At 42.3% G+C, this 24,118-nt stretch overlaps 1 protein-coding gene across 2 annotated transcripts in view; it reads right to left on the reverse strand.

Moving 5' to 3' along the window:
* The window catches only part of LOC139696288 (serine-rich adhesin for platelets), a 233,605-nt gene that overhangs the window by 124,440 nt on the left and 85,047 nt on the right, over nucleotides 1-24,118 (reverse strand). For both annotated transcript variants that reach the window (XM_071594987.1, XM_071594986.1), the window contains exon 2: nucleotides 22,892-22,986. The gene's annotated coding sequence lies outside the window, so the exon portion shown is untranslated. The remainder of the gene's footprint in view (nucleotides 1-22,891; nucleotides 22,987-24,118) is intronic.

The raw sequence follows: 24,118 nt of genomic DNA on the forward strand, positions 1-24,118 counted from the left end.
TGCCCAATACGTAGCCCAATGAGTTGATAATATTTGCTCTCTTCTTACCATATACTGAGATCATACAACAGAAAACAGATTTTCCTTCTATTCTCCCCTCCTCTTTTCAATTTAGTCCTGTCGAAAAGAGTTGAAAACTTAACACTGTCACCTCGGCTGCTCATCTCGGTATGCCGATTCGAAAAAGTCCCCATTCGATCCATCAGTGATATAGCGTCAAGTAGCGATCAAGATACCAGTATCACGAGCATGTCATTAAAAGCCAAAAATTTACTTCGATAAGACTGATGATGGAGAGGTTTCAATAGGCTCACAGGTCGTACGAAATCCCCATCGCAGGTCTAGCCGTGAACGGTGACTTGAAACGGTACAACACATCCGAGTGGCCAACAAGGCCGAGGACTTAAATGCCCTCCGATCCAGTGACGATTCATAAGCCGTCCAAGTTCCAGTGTCCCTCGATAAAAATCCTCGAATTACTTGGAACTTGTCTTGCTCGGAATGGAGACGGAGACCGGATCGAAAGAATTCTCCCTTCCACCCAGACCTTGTTACTTTTTTGAAAGAAGAAAAAAATAAATAAAGTCGATGCCGCCGTTTTCGAGTCCCTCTTAAGCCGGGCGACCGTCGCGGCGTTCGGCCTTGCACGGCCATCCAGTCAATTTCACCGTCAGGAGCATCCATCCCATTCCCCTCAGCACGGAAGGACACACCCGGCGGTAGGCCCGGCGAAGAAATTTGCTCTTTCCGCTGATTAAATGGAGCTGCATGGGCAATTGAAAGAGGACGTCACCAAAATAAGACATGCTACGAACACTCAAGAGAGGACAATCTTCATCAGCGATTCACGAAGTAGCGGAAAACAATGTTTTATGTATCCTTTCCGTTTCATGATGAAAGTTCAAGTTACAAAACGATATTTCCTTCTTCCGCTAGGTTTTCACTTCCGAAGAGGTCGAGCATGCCGTAATATTCTGAAGAGGGCGACAAATACACACAATTAACTCGGCAAACTACCCGTGGTGAAGAATGCGGCTATTTAAACCGAGCGCTCAATTCAACCGATTTCACCACACATCGTGATTAGATCCGTCTGAAGCGGATAGTAAAACACTGAAGAGCATGAATAAATATAAAATCAACGTTGGCGAGGGAGAATTCCTACCTAATTCGTCTTAATTTTAATATACTGCACTTGAAATTTAATACTTACGCATAAGGCTTAAGTGTTAAATGTCAGTGATAGATATGATTCCTCAACACGTGGTACATGTTCACTGTTGAATAATTCTAGAATCTTGCCGTAATTAATTAATGAAGCTTAATTATGAGATTAAATTTAAAGTGGAGTTGGCATTTCCGCGGCTATCTCGCCGCCAAAGAAATAAAATTTCGACACACGTCCACGCCTTTCGGTTAAATTTCACGGTTAACTTCAAGAAAACGTGCTCAGAAACTGCTAGTCAAAAGAGCGCACGGAGGTCGCATGGCACAGAACACGCTAACAACTGAAACGATCCGCCATGGAGCCATACCAATGTATCATGGCGAAGCAGAAAGATGATGACCACAAAAAAAAAGGTTTTAACGTGTTGGACGTTACGATCCTCGCATTAATCCTCTGATACGAGGACTATGTTCAGCAAAAGAGGTCCCTCGCAGAAAGAAGCCGGTCGACGTCTTCAAATCGCATACATTTAACGGTACATGCGTGCATCTGATGGAGTGTGCGAAAATGAACTGTCTTCGAGACACTCTCTCTCTCTCATAATTGATCTCAATTAGGAGGAGGAGAGAGGCGGAGAAAAGAGATAAAGACGGCGGGGGATGGGAGGGGGGGAGGGACTTGAGATATGAGAAAGAGAACAACTCTTTCACTGTCTTTGAAGGAAGAGGCAAAAAAAAATATTTCCAGCGACGGGGCGGCGGGAAGGCAAAAGGCAATGGGAAGGAAAACGAGAGAGGGAGAGAGAGAGTTAAACTTGGATGGGGGGTTGGGAGCTGGGGGTCTGTCGCTTCCAAATCAAAGACGGAACATCATCCGCCAGCGAGGAAAGAGGATAGCGGCGTGCAAGCCGACGAGTTATCCCACAAATGACGCGCGCCTCGCGCTCTCCTTCGCTCGAACACGGACGTCCAAGAAAAAGATATAGAATGAGAGTTTGGGTTTCCGAATCACATACTAGGTCGGGAAATTTCTCACGACGAAATTTGAATAACTTAAAGATGTAATTCGATCCCTAGACCTCGCCCACTTGAAACAGTTGCACCGTCAATTCAGTTTATTTTCTCGTCCATCGATCACCGTACACACGTCTAATTATTTTTATTATAAACTAAAATAAAAGCAAGTCTACTCGGCAGAAAACTTTTAAGCCGGTTTATTTAATAGGATGATGCTAGATTCCCATTCCGGATGGAATTAATTTCGGAATTTAACAGCATACCCAGAAAATCTGCTCGTTCGGCGAAAAGCTTATTTAGCGAAAAACCGCTACGAAAGAACAGAAAATGTCACATTATTGCAGGGCAGCTCGGATGGACACTCCTTAAGCACGAAAAATTACACGCACGACTTAAAAGTTTTAGAAAAATGAAAATTACTCGAACTTAAATCCGAGAGACATTACATATTCCATTTCCACACCATTCACATTGACACTGTTTTAAACTAAGGAAAAGTAACTGCCCAGCCATTTGTAAGGAACCATTGTATTCCACTAAGTCCGAGACCACGACAGTAGAAATTACTCACCAATTATTCTCATGAAAGGTAAAACCAGCCACAACCCATAGTGTTAGCTTGCGGGCTAAGATGTAAATGAAAGGGATGATGAATCGCAGCTTTATTTTTCTAAAAAGGCCAGTTTCGGATACAGAGTATTTATTAAAATTTAAAAGACACGGCCACACGAAACATGGACTAAAAGATAAAAAAACTCAAACATATACTCATTCACATGGAAATAGATAATAGATAAAGGAAAAGGTATAAGAACAAATATAAAGGACGAACACAAGAGATGTGGGGAAGGCGGAATCGAGCAGATGACACGTGCAAAAATATTTCCTTGACCGGGACTTGAACACCGGATCTTTCGACTTGCCCTTATGCTTTAATCACTAACCATCAGCGATTAATTGATTCTTGGATTTAGAAACTGAATCATTTTCGCAAAACACAATAGGGACGAACCGATAAAATGCGACCTTTATTATTCTTTCTGCTATCTAAAACTTGGAAAAAAATATACATGCATATATGCTCCTAATTTTAGATGATTACCGATACTGAAGATTACATCAACTGCGGCTATTCCGATAGCTCAATGAAATGCGAAAATAAACCAAATTTTCTACGCTGATTATGATCTGTTTATAAACTAACGGCATCAACCGTTTTCTTCCATAGAAATAACAACGACTAAAAATTACCATTCGTAAAAAGTACTAGACGCATGCAGTCATAAAAAATGGATTTGCGAATGTAAAGTCAGAATAAATATATTTACTCATGAATCAATCCGCTCATTTCCTTTTAAGATTGAGATATGAAAGCCTTGGAGCAAGTTAAAAGGGCAGCCGAGGAAACTAATTATGCTAATGTACGATGACTTCGCCATTCCTAAAAAAAAAGTAGTCTTAGCTTCGAAACTTTCTCCCGATCGCTACCTCAAATGCTCATTAAATGACCACCAAACCAGAGAATCATAGTCCCAAAAGATTGACAGGTCCAAAATAAAAGGCAGTGGGCACGATCTTATTCCCAACTGAAAACCAGGAGAGAGAGAGAATGGGAAGAAAAAAGAATTTTAAGCGATCAGAAATTAAGGCTTTCGCATTCGCAGTGAAGACCGGAAACAGAGCCCGAGGGGAGGGACTGCAAATTTTTCCAGGGATCATTAGAAAGATTTCCTGGAAGCGGCAGTAGGGTGGGAGAAAAGGGATTGGTTTGGCCTTGATTGGCTGTTTACGCGTTCGAAAGCGGCTGGGAGTAGCGCAGAGGGAGGCTATTTCTTTTCGGGGTTAGTCCGGAGGGCTAAGATGAAAGGACTGCGGAGGACAGGTTGGAGGCCTCGTGATCGGGGGATGCATAAAAAATTGCAGTGGGAGGGAGGGAGGGAAGGAGACCGACTTTGAAAACGAAAGCAGTGAGAAACTACCATCCAGAAGGTATAGCATATCCAACTGACTTCGTGTTATGTTGTTTTCGTCAACGAAACAATAATCCGGAAAATGACGATGGATCGTCAACGGAACCCGAAGGCAAAAGGCCTGGAATTGCGATTCCTCGCCCCAGGGTAGGGAGAGATCCGCTTTACATTCAGGGAAAATACATTAATGATATATTGCGCTCTTTTGATACATAGTTTCAATGTTTAATAATGTATGTGAATTAATCGTAAACAGCTCCCACGTATTTACGCGGGAAATTACCTCGCTAAGGTTAGATCCTGATCCGGATTAACGGATTTCCTCCTATTTTCCAAATGTATGAACTACACCGAGGTTTCAAATCGTTCAGTGATTACTGATGAGTTTGGTATGATTATAAGGAAAAACTTACGCCAGATGAATGCAGTCCCTAGTGATGGATCCACGCTACAAAATTAATCATGACTAAGTTCCAGTTCATGAATACCAAGCATTTCCATCAACAATCATTTTGGATTCATCACTGAATGAACATTTTCACTTATGAAAAAAATCAAAAATTTGCCAGTAATTTAATGGATTACCTGAATTTTCAAACTGAAAATGGCATACACATAATATCCACGAGTTGCCTTGGACTGTAGTCTTCCATTGTTTTCATTAAAATCCAGGAATTTCAAATTGTTAAATCAATTTGTTACCAACCTTTAAGAGAAGAGAGTAAATGTGACGGGATAGTTGGAGGAATTAGATTGAGAGTCCATTGATTTGCGTGGAGTGCAGTTAATACTCGGAAGACTCTCAGACATTTACAGAGAGCATGAGTTTCCTTGCGACACCGAGGGAATTATCATGGCACCAAATTCTATTGGTCGATTCGACCACAGCAATAAAATAAGAAAGAGAGATGTACCTCACTGATAGATCGAGTATTCGTTCATCTCTTGCACGATTCGTAATCACAACAAAATTAAACCGAAGCACCCATATATATATTACCTAAAGACAAAACATTCAGCGACTTAGTCAATTACCGCAATACGCACCGGGAAGTATGCGTGTACGCGCACGAGAGGTTTTGTATAAGACCTAATATGTATTAAAATGCATTTATGAAATAATATCTGTGCATGTATGGCTGGTGCCCCCTACACGCCCATCTGGTGGCTTGTGGGATATTTCGTAGATCCAGCTTAAAAATCTCTAATTTATTGACCTTAAACGAATTTTTTTTCCTCGTCACACAACAATTGGCTTGCGATTGCATTAAGTTTCCGCAATTTCCCAACATACAATAATCCTTAGTTAAGCTGTGATATGGCCCCACCCTTCTGGACCACCAACAAGGCACCAAAACAAACGGCTTGCCTTTCGTGAGAGCACGAGTGGACTGCCGCCTCCTGCATTACATATGACCCCCGTGGCTCCGCCGCTCCCACTACGTCGCAGCGGGAGATGGCGGACGAAAAGATCATGACAAAAAACTTCCCCAGAGCACCACGCGCGCTTTCACGAGATTAAAAAAAATATATCCTTAAGCTTCTAGTCCCATTAATGCTACTCCAGATGTTGAAAGGGCCACATCCTATCATTATCATTAAACTCTACCGTAAAAAGTCGTATGATATCACCAATCAGTCGTCGAAGGGAAAAAAAACCGTTTAAGGGCGCTTTCGGAAATGAAAAACGATGGCTTTAGTGCGACAGCAAATCAAGCTAGTAGTACTCTACAGAGAACTAAAGTTTTCCGTTCGGGAAAAAAGTCAAGATTTTGGAAATGCAAAAGCCGAAGTTTCCCTTGCGTTCAGACCGTGGACGACCACGCCCGCTTTTTCACACACCTCACGCAATTATGTGTCCTTGAACTTCAGAAACCTCAAGCAGATTTTCATTTGTCGATTCTGACCACGTTCAATTGAAGATATCTTAAGGTTGGTGGGAAGGAATGGACGGTTATGAACTTCCCAAAACTTAAATGACAATTTTTTTACGAACACACTATTCCTTAGAAGAGCCTCAAAGGGCAAAGCTAACTAACGCCAATCTTTCCCCGTGACTCAAACACTCCCGATTGGTACGATTACTATCCCTTCAGCTATCACTCCCCTTCACTTATCCCCCGTTTAAACTTATAGCTAGAAGAAAACACTAAAAATTCCGCTTTCTCGAAGAGCTACTCGGAACTCTTCGAGCGCAGTACACACTTAAGCCATAGGCCTCAAGTTCCCTTCCGTTGATAAATTTATCGGAGAATGCTGGCGAGGTTAAAACTTAAAACTCATTTAAAACATTCTCTATAGGCAATCTCCCGGAAAGAGTCGTCCACACACCACCATGGATCCGAGGAGGAAAGGCCAAGATATAACTGGACGTCTCGCCAGCGAGGGAAAGGGCTTTCGGGACCAACTCCAACATAAAATATGCAAACTAGGAAAAGTAAGCATCGGTTAAATGTCGGAGATCCAATGCCAAGACCTGGGTGTTGGGAGAAATAACACGAGAACTCGGTTAAAGAGAGCATGGAAGAGGCCCTAATTTTACTCAGCAACGTCCACGCCCAAAAGGACACTCCTCCACTGACAACGACGCCTTCGAGAGACATCTACACTCGCCAAACGACAGGGCAACTTCGTAGAGCCTTTCAAACGATTGCATCTCCTCACGTGGAGAGAGAAACTTACAAACCAGTGAGTCAGAATGGTGTATGAAATGATATCCTATAGTCACTGTCTTAAACTAAATCCGTCACATTATGAGTCAAGGCCAATGTTAACGAACGGTCCTTAAACCTGGCCCTTCTTAGAGATTGGATCAGCACGCCCATCTAATATATATTTTGTCTGCATACGCACACCAAATATAAATCATACACAAGAGCCCAAAGCCACGTTCATACATTCACAAGCGACAAAATTCGTTCATAAACATTCGCATTCTATCACTTGAACCTCAAAGACACTCGCACCTTTTATTTGGCCCAACTGGGAGCGAACAGGAAATTGCGATTCCATTAACGAACATGGCATATGACAGAAATTGTCTTGCCTGACTTATTCTTGCTAATGAAGGGCATTAATTCAAAAAAATCATTTAAGATGCATCGGAAGTCCATGACGGAGAAGGAACCCGTGACCGCTGGATCCAGGAAAAGGACAGCTCTGCTCCTCCGAAAAGTGTGCTTTCTCCGTTACCTTGACTGGAGCAAGCTAGAGTGACGCACACGCTGAGCCAATTCAGTTGAGAGTATTCGTCACCTCCACGCTCCGTTTAGAGCAGGTCATCAGGACAAGCGGGAGCCATCTTACCGCAAAATCAATCTTTGAAAATCTGGAATGTAATTTCGCTAATTTGCGATTAACGCGATCAACGGAACTGGACTTCTAATTCGATCTTATGGTTCATAGTTCTAAGACTGAACAGCTACACTAATTAGTAAAGTAGTCTACTGCATGCACCGAAATTAGACTGATAAACTGCAATTATGGCAGTAAGATCCTGTCATGGCAACGAGGTTAGTCCAAATATTCTGAGAAGGTTGACTCATAAGAAACGTTATGCGGAATTAAATATTCCTCCTAGTAAAAAGAAAAATGTGTCCGGTGCATGAAGTTAAACATATTTCACATGCATTTAATTCTTCGACTTAACTCGGACAAACATTTGCTGGATCTCCCTTTTACTAGGTTATCTACGTTCACTAAAGTAGGTTTTCCTTGCACAGTATAAATATTAATCTCGTCGCAATTGCATTAGTATGTGTTCCATTGCGTTCCAACAGGATCCCGGAGAACAAAATTTGAACGGGATTATAACACTGTCCATGGACTATTCGAGGCCATCTTCCATTAATGTGAATATCACGATCAAAAATTGGAGAGACAGGGATTTGAACCAAAATTTTATTATTCTTAGCTGGATGTTAATGGCTCCACACTACTTTGGTAGATCAGACCACAAAGATAAAACAAGGGAGATAGATTCCAGTACAGATAGATACAAATACTCATTCTTTCCCCGAACAATCAGAAATCATAATAGTAAGAAACGAAGTCACTTTAGAAATATTAAAAACATTGAATTTACAGGTCGGAACAAAATTAAGCATTGCAAAGATGTTAGGTATACTTTCAGTTGCATGTGTATGTTAGTTGGTAGTTTGAGTGTTTGCATGTGTGTGGGGTGTAAGTGTTCTTGCATGAATTTATGGCATGTTTTTTTGTGAATGTATGAATTTATGGTTCTTGCATGCGGTGTTTTTTCCTTTCTAAATTACGGGTCGTGTCCTAACACCCCCCGCCACACGCCCTTGCGGCGGTTTGCGGGGTATTAAGTACATGTAGATGTTCTATCAATGAGCTTCACTTACGGGCTATTCATAGGACCCAACCAGCAACTAAAGAACCCCGGTTTCTGAGTTTCACCATTGAGGATAATTTTCTTCACTGTAGCAGTTATCACGTCCCCTTTATGCGCATCTAAGTCCTGCTGAGGGGAAGAATACAGTGGGAAATATTGGAGACGTCATTTACCATGGACTTCCTCCACTAGTTTGGACACGCGAGGCAAAAAAAACGAACACTTCCGCCCAAAGAAAACGCCAAGTGTCGAGGGACGACGGGAGCACGTAAGGTCGTGTGGACTCTCCTCCAAAGAAGAACACGAAAGAAACGCCGTGTCACTTCTGAGATGAAGTGGAATGAGAAGTGAAGAGAGAGAGGGATGGGAGTGGCCTCTCATTCCGTGGATTCCCATTCCCGACTTTTTCCCGATTTTCCCGAAGAAACTACCGTCTATTCGAACGTTTTTTTTCGCCCGACTCTTTGGAATCCGATTGGCTACTTTTTTGTGAATCATTCCTCACCACTTCGCGTGCTCCTAGTATCACTAAAGTCGGTCCGAAATTTTTATAATTTCGCATTTCGATAGGACTTGCACGCCCGATGATACACGAACAGATCTCATCATCGAAACGAACATCGTACTCCTCGGGCATTCCCGATTCCCATTAGAAAATTCCAGACCTGTAAAAAGAACAAATAAGACCTCCCCTCTTGTTCCCGAGTTATTCCCGATTTTTCCCGAACTATCTCCTACGCTGAGGGGTGGGAGGAGAGTGGACGGGAGAGGGGGGGGTTCGCTGGGGGAGGGCTTGAGGAGGAGACGGGGGAGGAAGGAAGAAACGGCTCGGCGACGGAGCTGGAAAATCGCCCGCTCTCTTTTTTTTCCGGTTCCGGAGAGCCCTCTCCTCTGGGGGGACCGGACACTGGACGGCCTCGGACGATGATTTTTCAAAGGCAGCAAGCAGTGAACGCCCAATTCATCCCCGGGGCGCGGCTGTTCTCACACGGCAACCTTGGGATTCCCCCTCCCCCCACCTTTCTCTCTCCCCCTCCCTCTCCATCGAAAAGTGCGACTTCCACCACTCCTCCCTCACGATCATCACCCCACTCCGCAGTCACTTATTAAATTAAAGGGGAAGATGAGGAGGGCCGATTTAGTTTTGATACCGTGATGAAGGGCCGATGCTCTTGGGACATGTCTTCAGGTGCAATTTCGGGCAATAGTTTTCTTCTCTCTCGACGATGGAAAACTACCTTTGATTGCGGGAAGGTTGGATGTTATTACAATATTGGGTACTTCAACTGCCTTTAATTGGGTACCGCGAAGGGGGGGCAATTGCGGAGGGGATAATTGATAGCTCGGGGGCAGGTACTTCCACTGACTACCAAGCCATCAATAGTGTACACACATTCTTCAGCGCGATACCTCCTCCGCAAAAGTGAAACGATGGCAGCCCTCCTCTCACGCAACGGGAAAGCCAGCCTCCTCTTACGTACGGAACCCGTGACAGTAATTTTCCGCCGATTTTAATTTCTTCATTCCGAAGCATTATATTTCTTACGAGGAGAAAAGAATCGATTTTGTTTTATAAAAGTGTACGAAACTACGCGTTCTTGTTTCTTCACGCATCGGTACAATCCTTGTCTGGTTGTTACGGCCTCAGTGAAATCAGAGGTACAGTCACTATCAGCTACTTTTCTTCCGTAGGGATGGAGATGAATAGCTTGTATTTTCAAAACCTATGTTCTGGCAAGAAATAACCGAATGCTTTAGGAGCAACCTGTTTAAGAGAGATGGAACGAAATTAAAATGAAGTAGCTCACAGTTAGATAAACAGAGTAAGAGACCGTATTATATGTAAGTATTGTAGAGTAGTAGTAGTTTAATGGGAGGCGACCGACAGCTAAGGTCATTTGCGCCATTAGGGATATTTGGTAAACGAGCAAGGGTGGAAAGAAACCCGGCGTCGGCATTAGCCTGCTCTTGTCGAAAGGCGGCAAGGGGTTCGCAGTTTACCGTCCCATCCGACGGACGTCATACTCACTCAAACTGTCTCCACGAAGCACCTAAGTAGGGATCGGGATACCGCCGAAAAATATTTATTGTCTCCAGGATTTGAAACCGGGCCCTCTCGGAAGGGAAGCCTGTAGGTTAGCCACCGCACCTTCCCGACCCCCAAAGTATTGTAGATTGTATCAAATCTGCTTCATGTGTGAAACGGAGTCCTACAAATCCGGTAAATAAACGTCCGTCGGGGACCTTTGAATCGCAAATTATAAATTCTCTCTGCCACCAAATGAACCTTAAATAGAAAGAATTCGTGTATTCCGAAGGAGTCGATTGGATCCCTACATTCTCGTGAGTATCCAAAGTGAAGGGCCGTGGTCGTCACAATTTTCTCGATAGGAGGTGTAGAAAAATCGAAACATCCGGTCCTCCCGTGCAGCTAATCACGGGCTATTATTTATGCCGCACCCAGATCCACCCAGTTTTCAAGGTGCTAGGCACCTTTTTGGTCGCAAAGCACTTCTCACGTGGACTTGAGAACGTATGAAGGAGACGAAAATATTCTGAACGGAAAGCATCATCAAAATTTATGGATCGAAAATAACCTATCATCCTCAGGAACTACCCCGGTTTCAAGGCTTAAGCCGTGAATCGACATCTTCGCTCAAGTATTTATTTTACTTCAGCGCCTTTTTCTCATCTCATTTGAAGTTGGCCTCGCAACGATCACGAGTATTTCACCAACAAAACTCACAGAGATAGTAATGCTGTGTCACAGGGCGACTGATCGACAAATTTTCTAGAATTCCACGCTTAAAAGCCACGCCTGAGTTTCATCACATAAGAACTAAGCATTCGTTGCACCACTGATAGCCTACGGATTAATAGCCCGTGATGAATTATCAAAAGGAACATTGCCGAACGAACTGAGATCTCACTAGTAAGGAGTGGGCAATGTAAGTTGACGTGGTAACAGACGTCTTTCCCTTTCACTTAGTAATCCTTGACGATAATAAAAAAACCCAGATACGTTACGGGTATATCTTTTCAGAGAAATAGTCCAGTTTTACGTTCACAGTGTAAATATTTCTTACAGGAAACCAAGGTTATCGGATTGCTCCAGCGTTGATCCAGTCAATATCTTCAGGTCACTTTGGACCTGAAGGTGCTGACTGCAACGCCAGCGAAACCGTCGTCCAGCCAAATGGATCAACGCAGGAGCCAGACGGTAACCTTGGGTGCCATGTGTGCAACGCTGCGAAAGCATTCCTTGCCACTTCTGCACGTTACTATTCAATCAAGGTAGTCAGTGGATGTACGTTCGAGTACATAAAGAGTAAGGGTTAAGGCTCCTTTTCCGATAAGGTTCGCCGCGTGGATGAAAAGAAGTGGTCGTCGTCGACGTCCCCTGGGAGAGCGGACTTCAAGCGAGGGTTTCGCAACCTCGAAGTTGACTAATGCCCCTGTCCACCACCCTCCCCGGTTGGCCGTGGGCGACCGCCCGTCCCACCTAGAACACGCAGGGGCGCGAGAGGGAACGACCGGCAGCGAACGACCTGCCCACGCTGGTGCCCGGAAAGGCCAAATGCGTTCCGAAAACCACCAATCCCGCGGCCCTGATTGCTCACGGACGAAACGCGGGAGGACGACAGGTGGGAGACGCTGAAACTTGACGTCAAAACAAATAAGGTGGCGTAAACACCCGCTTTCACCCGACAATTTTTGTTCCCCTCTCTCTCTCTCAGGAATTAGCAGTCGCCCTGTACCGGAGCATAGGTGAGAACCCGGAGAGGATGCCTACCCACCTACTCGTATGTCCATCCCCACGACTACTTCTTCGACAGAAGTCAACCACGAGAGGCGAACCAACGAGGTGAATGAGCGCACTGGCATGACGAAAAGCAGAGGCGAGAGTGGGTGAGAGAAAGCGAAAGGATGATGATGAGAAAGGCTTTATACACGCTCCGTAAACACACGGGACGTTCTCACATCTCAACTCGGCGTACAAATATTGAACTAGAAGTAGATCATTCCGTCGGGTGGGACTTTCAAAAGCGGTTCCTCTTAACCTATTCCTTTCAGAGTATGTATTTATTGTACTGTACTCCATTGTAGGTCGTATTGTATATGCATTACCATATTGTTTTGTACTGCACCTCATAATGTTACATAGGTATTTATTGAACTTTAATTATTTATTATTATTTTATTTATTTCGCATTAGTCCGAAAACAGCACTCCGACCTTTACATGTACTTTGAACACATTATCATCATTATTATTTATCTTTTTACTATCTTGCAGGGTTTTCGACGGTTTTTCACCCCCCCCCCTCATTCACTGTGGGTGTTTTCCTGCGTGGGTTTCTATTAGGGTCTTCATGTCTGAACTCCGTAAGTTTTTTCCACAAAATTACTTCTAGTGCTGATTTGTTTTATTATATATTTGCATTTATTAGTTAATGGGCTTCATTCGTGAACCAGAGTGAATTCGGAAAGGAAATTTCACAAAATTCTTCAACTTTAAATTTAAAAAGACTAAAAATGCACAATTTACGAAAACCTGCCGCATGCAGTTTAAAATAATGAAGGGAAGTTGGATGAGGGGAAATTCGTTTGAACATTCCAGCGTTTCCAACTCCCTGCGTCCTGGTCGTCGACTGTGAGACGGAAAAACAAACCATTGTACTTATATGTTATCTAAATTAGTAATGAAACATGTTCGCAATTCGCATAAACGACAAAGAGCTTAAAGTAACGGTTTTGAAAAGAAGATCGAGTCACGATTGTATTGTTTAGCATCTTGTACCTTCAGTCACGATGGAGAAGTTGTCGGGATCCCCACAGAAGAAATATACCAAATAACTTGGAAGTTATGACAATTTACTCATCAATATATTTAAAATTAATTAATAATCGAAAAGTATCTACTTACAATACTCGCAGAACAATGAGCACAATATAATCTCGGTTACAATGGTAGCCATCTCATAATCACAATGGAAGTAATTCTACCGCCCTCCTCCTAACGACTAGCAACTTAGCTGTAACGTTCTATTTTGTAAGACGAAAGCGAGGCCAGTTATTTGATCTTCAAAATCGACGCTCATTCCTTAACCACTAAGGGAAAATGTACGAAAATCACGAGCTGTAAATTAGATATAAGCATAATCTTTTAACTAATGCGAAAAAGGAAACAAATGGTGAAGATTTTAACCTTAACCCGCGAAGTTTCATTTTGCGGTTTTGAGACTCTTAAAGGGAAATTGGGAACGCAACACGGACAAGTTTTCTCCGCTCGTTACGGTCAAAGTGGATATGAAATTATTACGCGAGGAGTTTTTTTTTTCACTGCATTGCACAAGATTCTTAAAATGAGTCCCTCGTGCAAATTCTGTCGACACGCGCCAACACCTCGCATATAATAACACAATGAAGCTAAAGTTAATTTCCATAAGCAATTTTTTTCTTTCTTTGGGGCAGTTGAGACACGTTAAAAAAAAAACTATTGCGAAGATCAAAGTGAAAAAATGGAATATGACACGAAAATAAAAATATTTCATGTAAACATAGCACGCACTCATCAACGTTACAGAATTGTGTCGCTTAAACGGAAAAAAATCGCGTGAGAATTAAAGGAGCGATTAAAATGTGTAATCTCATGAAATATGTTAAATGGAGACATTTAAAGATTTTTGTAATATTCAGGTTGCCTTAAAAGCATGAGTTTTAAAAAAATCCTGTTTTCAGTTCAGCGTTTTTTAAACCCATAAAACTTTTATCACTTCTGGATCACTACTTCACAGTTTCAATTTGACACATTATTCAACGCATTGCATTGGGAGGTAAAAGAGCTGAAACGCTTTTCCCGAGTTTTAAATGCACGCACGAGCTGGATCAAGGAATTTTTTTAAGTACGAAAGAGAACTAAGACACTTGAATATTTAAATGTTATCGTACTTTAGCACTTGAAGAGCCAGAGCGCTGGTCACTTCCAACACGCGAGAGAGGGAGAGAGAAAGGAAGGGAAAGTACACCTCTCCTTTCGGTACATCTCCCACCGGCGACTTGGAATTCCCGGACCTCGCTCTCCCCGCACTGGCTCGCGGAGCAGAAAAGCGTCGGCGTCTGTGTGCTCGTGTGTTTTTTCCTCCTTTCACATACATAAAAAAAAACATAAAAAGAAAAAAAAGAAGGGTGCGCCCTGGGTCGGCCGTGACGGCACGCCGATATTGGCTGGCTCTCGATCCTCATCCGTTGGCATAGGTTCGATCACTCCCCTTCTCGTCCCCCGCCCCCCGTCGCATGACGCGGATGTCAAAGTAAGGTGGGCGAGGACTCTTGCGGCGGCCAGGCGAGGGAGCGGGTCGAGAGGGAAGGAGAGGAGTCGATGGCCGGTGGGGACGGGGAAGACTTTTTCGAGTGAAACTTCGGACCATCGGGGTCGACCCTTTGCCAAAGATCTTAAAATCAAAAATCTGCCTCCGCGATCGCTGTTGTCATTGGGAGAGAGGACCAAAGCCTGAGGTCATTCGCGCCGTTGGGAGATGGGTGAGTTTGGGAGTGAGTGGGATGTATTTTGGGGTGCGGAGGATGGGAGGAGAGGAGCCAGGCATCGGCATTAACTCACCTACGACGGCCAGCGAATAGATGTGATCCAAATCCGGATATTTACTCGTGGACAAATATAATGGTTTTCACGCGACGAAAATTGTTCCTTGCATTAGGGCTAAGTTAAACTCCTATGCATAAATCAATATAGAAAAAAATAATGCACGGAGAATTAAAAAACGCAGAGTAACTGTACGAGTAAAGGTCATGGCGTCGGTTTTTTGGGATGCGCGTGGGATAATTTTCATTGACTATCTTGAAAAAAGAAAAACTACCAACGGCGAGCATTATGCGAACTTATTGCAACGTTTGAGAGAAGATATCAAGCAAAAGCGGCCGCATTTGGCTAAGAAGAAAGTGTTTTTTCATCAAGACAATGCAACAGCTCACAAATCCGTTATTGCAATGGCCAAAGTTCATGAATTAAAGTTTGAATTACTACCTCATGCACCCTAATTGCCAGATTTAGCCCCCTTGGATTATTTTCTGTCCGCAAACTTGAAAAAATGGCTAGGTGGCAAAAGATTTTGCAACCGTGAAGATATTGACAGTTAATGACTATTTTGAGGAGCAAGACAGTTATTATTATAAAAATGGTATCGAACTTATTGAACATCGCTGGGAAAGGTGTATAGAGCTGATAGGAGATTATGTAGAAATATAAATAAAATATTTTCCAAAAATTTTGTGTTTTCTTTATTGGGTCGGGTACTACTGGCATTGCTTTCGTGCTTGGCACTCGGCAGTATTGAGATATGAGGATTTCACCGGGAAAGGTAGCGATATTAAACTTTGTTTTCCTTCCAAGGTCATTTCAAATTTTCCCGTGAAAAAACTGCATTGATTATAATTTCAGGTTTTCCCCGCACAATTCAAGGTTAGATCAAGAATTTTCCCAATCCCCGTTATCGAAAATTCAATGAATGCCGGACAACTCTGGCATATACTTAAAATCTCGCATACGGAGAGTTCAATGGCTCTGAATTTCATGCGACGGCAAGTTAACCACCCTTCAAGCGACCACCACACGGCATCCAAGTTTGAGACAATGCTCTCAATTTACCTCTCACTTTAAAATCACTGGAACTGAATGAGTCGTTGCCGGCAAAAGCCTCGATTCGTCAAATAAAAGAATTCGGCCAGTTCGAATGCCACCTCGGACAAGAATATTGCATTTGACCCAGATGAAATGCAATATATAGCACTTCGGTGAGATCTTGCCATTTTACTGGAGATGAGAGAGCCGATATATACCATTAATCATTTAGGATAGGGCGACATGAACGTTCGATAATTTATAAATGATGAATACAATCGGAAAAAAAACAGTACGAATCAGAAAAGTAACACGACCTAAAGGCAAAATAATGACAAGGGAATGCCACCCGTAACAGTTATCAACTCGCAATTAAACAGTTGAGGGTAGAGGTCATCTCGCCATCAACATTACATGGCGTGAGATATTCACACACAAAGAAAGTATTTCCTACCCTGTGCCGTCCATGGCCTTAGGGTAAGATCTAGTAACTGAGAAATCACAGTTTAAGTTAAGCTGAAAGATATCCAGAAACGTCTTCCGGTCAGCAGCCAAGTGCTCTACCCACTGGACTACCACATTAAATTCTTTGCCATAACAGTAGACAACCCAAAGGTTGGTCTTCATGGTAGGCGAGGGTTGAAAACCTCAACTAATAAGACCTAAGGCATGTGGAAATTTTCTAATCTAGGGTAGGAGGGTCAGCTACCCCGAGAGCTGCCTGGAGCCCACTACTTTTAGAAAATCGTACTGCACAAATTTTAGATAGGGCTGTCGATAACCTATTTTCGAGTCTGGACGAATCGATTTCAAGTCGATATCGACAAATCCGAGCCCAAAAAGTTGCCACGTTCATTGTAAAAGGGATAACAGAAAATCCTTGGAAAATTGATGAAAAATACCAGGATTGAATCCACTTTAATACAGCTGATCAATTTTAAGTTAACTTTACATGTTTCAAACAATTTTCAATTAATAAGGGTTATTATTTCCTAGAAAATGAATTTTTATAAATCGCCTGTTATCTTTTACGAGGAAAAATGACAATATTATCGAATTAAAATTTGTAAACGCTCCTATAAAACTTCAATAACTTGAAAAAAAAAACGAAAAACGGGGATGTGTACCAAATTAAAATCTGGAAGAGCATAATTAAAATTTTACTATCAAAAGATGGAAGGTAAAATTTGGATACTTTTTAGATCATTCGAATATTATGCTAATAGTTAGGTACTTAATACTTGAGAGAAAACAACAAGCAAGCACGGATCAAATTTATGGATTTATGGCATTGATTTTAGCCCAGGGAAGTTGAGCAAGCAGTTGAACGCCCAGAAATGGATGATAAATTAAATTTCCTACTTAATTTACAATCCATTCAGGTCTGGTTTTAAAACTGAAAGACTCTTTGAGCCAAAGGCCACGAAAATGTGTTCGGAATTCACAACGAAACGTCAATTTACACATCTCCACGAGGATACCCTCAAAGTTTGGCACATACGCGACTAACATATAGAAAACCACCGCTGCTGCGAACGGGCATTCAATGCAGCAGTCTCGTTTCTCTCATTTCCATATTCTTAGGGGGATTCTTTTTTTTTCAAACAAGCCGGAAACCTACGTATCTTGCCACCTCCTCGAGTTTATACGCGGGCGGACGTGGCGGGAGCACGAACATCCTCCCATTCACAATCCTCCTCAAGACGCCAACTACTCCTTTCCCCCCGCCCCCTGGAGGATACTTTTTCTTTTTAGCGAACGCCGGAATGGCCAGGGGGGATGTGTGCGCTCTTCGCGTGCAACCTGGGGGTGAAAGTCTTTCAAGTTCGCGTAGGGTGGGGAGAGTGGGTTTGGGAGGAGGGAAGTTGTTGGAATATTTTGGCAAAGCTCTCTGGGATGCTTGAACTCCTGCACAGCGGGCGCTTAGCCAAGAAGGCGCGTCAATTCAACGTGTCAACAGAAATTCCATAAACTCTACTCTAAACAAACATGGCGAGTGCGTGCGGGAGGAGAATTCAAAAGTGTAAGATTAGTGCCGTGACATTTTTTATGATGATTTTGGGTAAGTTTCGCGGAAAATCTTGTCACTTCGGTCAATGTTCCAAGAAAAAAATGAGATTTCGTGAATTCAACAATAAATCTAATTTTTTTTTCAATAAACCTAAAATGGGCAAAGTGAGTTTCTATCATAGAATTACGCAATTTTTCGCCGTTAGTTGAAATATTACATGGATAATACAGCAATTTAGTTCGTCCTTGAATTTTCTGTCAGTAGTATGCCACCCCCTGCCACACACCTTTTTGGTGGCTAGCAGGGTATTGATGCAGATGTACACCACGGCGCAGTCGTGTTGTAGTGAAACACAACTTTTTTTCCTAGACTATCATTTCTTTCTTCTTAACTGACGATGCTGGTCGGCAAAAGAAAAGGTGCCCAGCCACAAGAGCAAAAACCCAGATGATTGCCACCCCTGAAGTAAGAACAAGGAGCCCGTTTAAGATTAAACTCCACATAGTTGTGTACGATCAAATCAGGAAGCGTTAAAAGAAGAGTTGTAACAGAAAAATAGGTGATTTCAATGCCGAATGAACGGTAGGAAAAACCTGTTAAAAGAAATTACGGATGCTCTACGGTGTAGTGCGCGGAATTCATTCGTTGGACGGTAACCCGCAAATAGGTGGAACCCGAAGGAAATACACAATCGATTATTACGTACATTTGAACCATCGAAGTAAACAACTGGTATTTAATGGCAGATTAAACCACTTTACCTCAAGCAAAAAATTTGGAGAACCGTGACAAAGTAGAATTTACACGTCTCGCTTCTTGGTCATTGTTTGTAAGTGTACTTGAGAGATGCTCGAAACTGATGTAATTTGTAAGACAACAAGATTGCTACACTCTTCATAAAGCTGCTACATCGCAATACGCCACCGGAAGAAATTGCAGAGATAGTTGAATTGCAATAAAAATACTCGAAGGAGCGAATCGAGAAGAGAGTCTGCATATATATATATATATATATATATATATATACATATATATATATATATATATACATATATATATATATACATATATATATATACATATATATATATACATATATATATATACATATATATATATATATATATATATATATATATATATATATATATATGTGTGTGTGTGTGTGTGTGTGTGTGTGTGTGTGTGTGTGTGTGTGCATGCTGTTTCTTACTCGTAAAAACTTGAGATAGCCATTAGCAATTTGACAGAATGCCCACGAAGTATACGTAAGCGATTGATATTATAATTGGGCAATTGATTAATATTAATTTTAAACTTAAAAAAATACGTATAGTCTTTTTTGAAAAAAATAATTTACAACAATAATGAAACTGCAGCAATTATTTCACTCCTCAATGACGAATTTTTAATTGAATTCAAAATAATTACAATTACTTTTGTTTTAGGGTTGAATGACACAAAGAGGGATGACAAACTTATCTAATTATCAAGCAACACGTGACTACGTCCATTACTTCGGAAACCGTAATCAGTCGTGGGCTGCTTAGTTATATAAAAATAAAAATATACGCGCACAAAAGAAAAATTGTCCCTAGGTTATAAATTATACTCTGGATAGCAGAAAGTTGTCCTCGTCTGTTATAATATATGATACACAGATGGTGGCGTGTCACAATAGCACCATGCATCATTTTTCGGCACGCTCTTCAATAAACTCGTCCCAAATACCGCTTTGGTTCTCAACTCCGGTGGGAATTAAGCCTGAAGGATGCATGAAAACGCGACACGCGCAGCAAGAAGGGAGGAAGGGGAAGTTTTGCATATAAGTAGCTTATCTCGCTGGAAGAAAGAAGATGATTAAAGGGAGGATATGGGGGGGGGGCACGTCGGGTCTGATGTACGAGTGACGCAAGCGACAAAAAAGGACGAAACGGGAATGACAAAGAGGGGCGGCGAGAGATCGAAAGGGCGGATGGAGATGAGGTGAGGTGGGAAATGCGAGGTAGATTGTGCGGTGGAGGACAACAGGAAACGACCAGGGCTTTGGATGGACGGAGCGATTTTCTCCCGGAAGGATGAGCATTTGAATAAGATACTTGAGAGCAGCCCATTGCGTTGTTATTATTCCATCTTAACTTTAGTTGTTTGTTCTTCTTAACTACGAGCACGTCTAGCATGACTAGAGGAGTATTTTACACTTAGATACTACAGCACATGCAGCTGTCGCTAATATCAATTCTAATTCAATTGTGCGAATTATTTAACACAAATGCCATTTATGGCAAATTGGCTATTTATGGCGAAATAATGGAATTTATTGCAAAATAACCATAAAGCCACGTTTTGACGTTGCATGTCTGATGTTGAATCAGACCCTGCCACATACCATAGGCGTGGCAAGTAGGACACCAATGTGGCTGAGACGGCCTCGGATTCAAATGAGGAAATCACCAGGGAATGAATGAATGAAGTGTATCAGGTGCTTGACACCCTTTTGCCGACTCGCTAAGAATCAATCCCCGAACCGACGCTATGTTTGAATGTGAAGCTAACCAGATGCACGCTAAAGTCCCGATGAGTGAAGGGGACTGTACATGATACGTATTCGGGAATGATGGACCAGATCCTTCCAAACCCCGGCTTGCGGTTTCCCACAGTGTTTGGGGACGCGAGAAATCGCGCAGTTAAGGAATCATCCGGACGCATCACCGGAGTTTGAAGCGGGGACTCTGAGATCGGTAGCCTACAAACCCTCAACAAATCGGTCGACCACGCCACGACTGTTCGTGAAGCACACTACGTAAAAAAAATGAGGTCGCTCTCTTAATTTCCGTTCCACTCTACGGCCCCGAGTTGTGTGACAATTGTTTTTTTTTAACCGAGTTTGCGGCAAAAAGATACGACGAATGAAGAAGAGGAAGTGCTTCAACGGTAATCGATTTGTCCGCATGGAAGAACGACCTCGAGACGGGTTCTACGGAAAGTATCGCTTGAAACTAATGTCCGCCACCGCATCCTTCGCTTACGCTATAGACATTGCGCGACGACTCCGAAAGCATTATCGACTGGCGGCATTAAAGCGAGAAATACGAAGCAGTTTGAATTCATAAAAAAAATGAACGGTCTTCGGAGGGAAGACGTGACTATTAACACAAAAACGGGCATCATATTATCAAGATTTTCGATTGTACACATGGATTCAATCACACGTATGGTGCATACCATATACATGTACTATATGTCCTAGGTATAGGTTGGAACGAACACGAAGGTACATATAAACTTCCTTTGACTCATACATGAACTTTCGTCATGAATTACGTGGCTGGTTTGATAGTTTAATGGTGATAACCAATCAGTCAATCGCGGTGTACAACGCAAAAGAAGGTCCGACAGATGAGGTTGGAGCTCACTTAATGTTAAACCCCACGACGCGTGAAATTCATACATCAGGATGTGGGGGAGGGCATTTCCTTTCCTTGTGCAGCGTGCTGTTTCTCAGGAAGGTCTGGCACCAGAGAAATCACACAGCTCAGGTGAAGTTGGGGGTGCACAGAGGGGTCACACTGAATCCAACCCCGATCCTAAAAGTCAGCAGTCCAGTACTCTGCCTACTGGACAACCACGCCTTCTAGTAATCACTACTGAAAATATCACACAAAGCCCACCATAAAAGTCACCGGATTTCTGCCTTCTTTGCTTGCCAAACATCCACGTAGGGCTTGTGGTGGAATCGGCATAACGCTTCAGTCGCGTAAGGCTGTTGAAACGATATGAGCATCACCATGTAGCAATGCCTTGTATAACCACCAACACCATTTGCGGATAGTCTTACAGCAAAATACTTTCTCCTGCCTTAGTTGAACAACGGATAGAAATCAGGAAGTGACATTAAAATGCACACACTATAAATGCTTCAAAAATGATGTCTTAAATACTAGCACCTAATCTAGGTTTACAACTCAATGGACATACCTATAATTATTTTCAACTCGGTGATTGTTTTAAAGAGTTGATAACGAGAGAAGGATGGGCATTGGAAGGCAATGGCTATATTGGAATCCAATTAAGGAAATCGTTCGCACTATTAAATTAAAGCTTGATTTTTATTTTGGCTACTTGAATATAAAAAAACCCCGATTCTCCGCGCATTTCGACGCAAATTATTTTCACCTGGTGGAAATTCGTGGACCAACTTCGGTGATGCTGAATGTAAACTTTGAAGAAGCTAAATACGTAAGTAATATAAAAAGTTTTCACAATGTTTTCAAATTTTTATATCACAACTGTATCTATTCGATTATAATATTCCACTGAAATAGTACATACACAGCCAATCCATTACCTAAACAAACTAGGGAATTCGTTGAAAAATTATCTATTCATTACTATCAACTTAAAAACGACTCTAAAAAGATGTGTGATTCCGATTTATAAAAAAAAAATTTAACTTTCTTTCAAATGCCGCTGGGTGCATAACGACCAACGTTGTATGAAAGCAAGACGGCCATAATATAAAGGAAACGTTGCGGTGTGCCTCCTCGGAATTAGATACCAGTTAACAATTACGGCCAAGTTTCCCTTTCTTATTTTGTGCTGCGGAGTATGTACACGCTAATTACAATAACCGCAATCGCGGGTTGGACCTTTAGCAATGATTAAAAGCTTTCTTTTTACGATGAAAATTGAGCAAGAGAGCAAAACATGAACATTATTGGTCACACTTACTTCGCCGGGCAGGAGCAAGGACTGAGGATCTCAGCGTTCACACGCTCGGGCTTGTTCGGATGTGGCGCTTCATTTCAATCCCATGTTATCCATTCCTAAAACAAAGAAAAAAGATAAAAATCGACATTAATTAAGATCGCCGCAGAACAATAGCAAGCAATATTATTATGGTAAAATATTCCCATTCCAAGATTTCTGCTGTGATGCTTGAGCTTTCGTGCTTAGTTGAGGCAGGGAAGAGATCGCGACGGATAGCCCGTGGATTCGAATCCTAGGTGACTTCGGTTGAGGAAATTATAATGTCCGTCATAGGGGTAAAGTAAAACCAACGAAGAGGTACTAGACATGGTCGGGAAGAAGGGAGGATTGCAGGGAGAAATCCAAAGGAGACAGGAAAGGCGGACGCAGAGGATTATTGGGAATGGAATGTCGAAGACTGTGATAAAGGCGATAACGTTAGGCACAAGAAGAAGGAGAGGAACAGGATAGGCAAGTTTGACGTAATGAAGGGAGGAATAGAGTACGCAGAACTGAGGAACAGTCCACTGTAGTGTTACGCGTCAGGTTGTCGCCTTGTTAGATAAAGCTTAGAAATATATCGTTGTTCACTCTGCGTCCATCCTAAACCTACCTTAATCGGTAGACTGACAAATAATAATAATAGTCCGTAAGTAGGTTTTTGTAGAACCGATGCCTCAACCGTGGAGGCACCTATTAAGTTCAGTCCCTGATAGACCCTAGACATAGGAGAGGAAGAGAGATACGAACGATACGAGACTCGTAACTGGCTCATCTATTTGCATTTCGAATTTCAGCAACAAAGAACAATAAAAATAATCTAAATCGAAAATCTGATGGTCACAAACAGCTTGTACGGTAGGTGAAGTGTGACGCGGGATACAGGTATCCAGCGCGAGGGTCTTGCAATAGTAGTTTTTGTATGGCTAACCATGTGTGTGCCACAATATCAATAGATTAGAAAGATTAAAGGAGGAATCAATGAATGAAAATGTATGTTTCCTAATACAACGTGTGAGGTGTTAGTTGAAAATAAATGGAGCCATTGAGAAAGAAAGGAAGAGGGTTTCAGTAGAATAGAAGAGGAGAAAGCTCGACTAGCCGCCATACTGAAAAGGGTGGATTGGACATGCCACGAGACACAATGAGTTCGTGAGGAGCATAATGGAAAAAGAAATACGAAAGAAGTGGACAGGGGGAAGAAGAGGA

The sequence above is a fragment of the Hetaerina americana genome, unplaced genomic scaffold (genome assembly GCF_022747635.1).
Source record: "Hetaerina americana unplaced genomic scaffold, ioHetAmer1.1.p SCAF_7, whole genome shotgun sequence".
NCBI lineage: Eukaryota > Metazoa > Arthropoda > Insecta > Odonata > Calopterygidae > Hetaerina > Hetaerina americana.